We start from the raw sequence: 1,133 nt of genomic DNA on the forward strand, positions 1-1,133 counted from the left end.
GCGCCGGTTGATGGTTCTCCATTGGCTATGGCACTGTCCCTTTGGTAATTTTCCTCCATGATGCATTGGTGTCCCTTTCGGGGGATGCCTCCTTGCTGAGAGGTAAGCTTGTCGCCTTGGCGGTGAGCGCCGGCTGATGGATATCCATTTGCTATGGCACAAACCCGATGGATCTCGTCCATTGGCAACGGCCCTGTCCCTTCGAAAAAACTATCTTAATGATGCATTGGTGTTGAAACCCGTAGGGGCAGGGACACCGTTGCGGAGAGGTAAGTTTGTAGATGCTTTTATGTGAAGCCAAAATGTTTTCTAAATTCATTGTTCATCAAAAAATCAAAAAATGAATTCGCAAAAATCTTCCTTGATGACGCATTGGCGTGTCCTTCGGTGATTGCCTATATGCTGAGGGGTAAGCAAAGTTATGTTTTAAAAATTCTTCCTCGACGATGCATTGGTGTTCATTTAGGGAATGCCTTCTTGCTGAGGGGTAAGCATGTCGTTTAGGCGTCATGCGGTGGCCGGTGGTCCTACATTGGCTATGGCAATGTCCCGTCGGAAAGCTTCCTTGATGATGCATTGGTGTTGTAACCCTTCGGGGAAGCCCCACCCTTGCGGAGAGGTAAGCTCGTTGCTGCTCGAAAATTCTTCCTCGATGACGCATTGGTGTTCCCTTTGGGGGATGCCTTCTTGTTGAGAGGTAAGCTGGTCGTCTATTTCAATGAGATGGGTGGCGAGCGCCGGCCGATTGATCTTTTCAATTGGCTACGGCAATGTACCTTCGGTAATCTTCCTCCATGATGCATTGGTGTCCCTTTCGGGGGATGCCTCCTTGCTGAGAGGTAAGCTTGGCGGTGAGCGCCGGCTGATGGATATCCGTTGGCTATGGCACAATCCCGATGACGCATTGGTGTCCCCGTACGGAAAAGCGAAACTGGCTAATGGTCTTTGATTCCTAATGCCACGTTGCGTAGCCCAGGGGTTGCCTCCTTGTTGAGGGAGAAGCTTGTCGCTTAGGCGGCGAGCGCCGGTTGATGGTTCTCCATTGGCTATGGCACTGTCCCTTGGGTAATTTTCCTCCATGATGCATTGGTGTCCCTTTCGGGGGATGCCTCCTTGTTGAGAGGTAAGCTCGT

The sequence above is a fragment of the Rhododendron vialii genome, chromosome 11a (genome assembly GCF_030253575.1).
Source record: "Rhododendron vialii isolate Sample 1 chromosome 11a, ASM3025357v1".
NCBI lineage: Eukaryota > Viridiplantae > Streptophyta > Magnoliopsida > Ericales > Ericaceae > Rhododendron > Rhododendron vialii.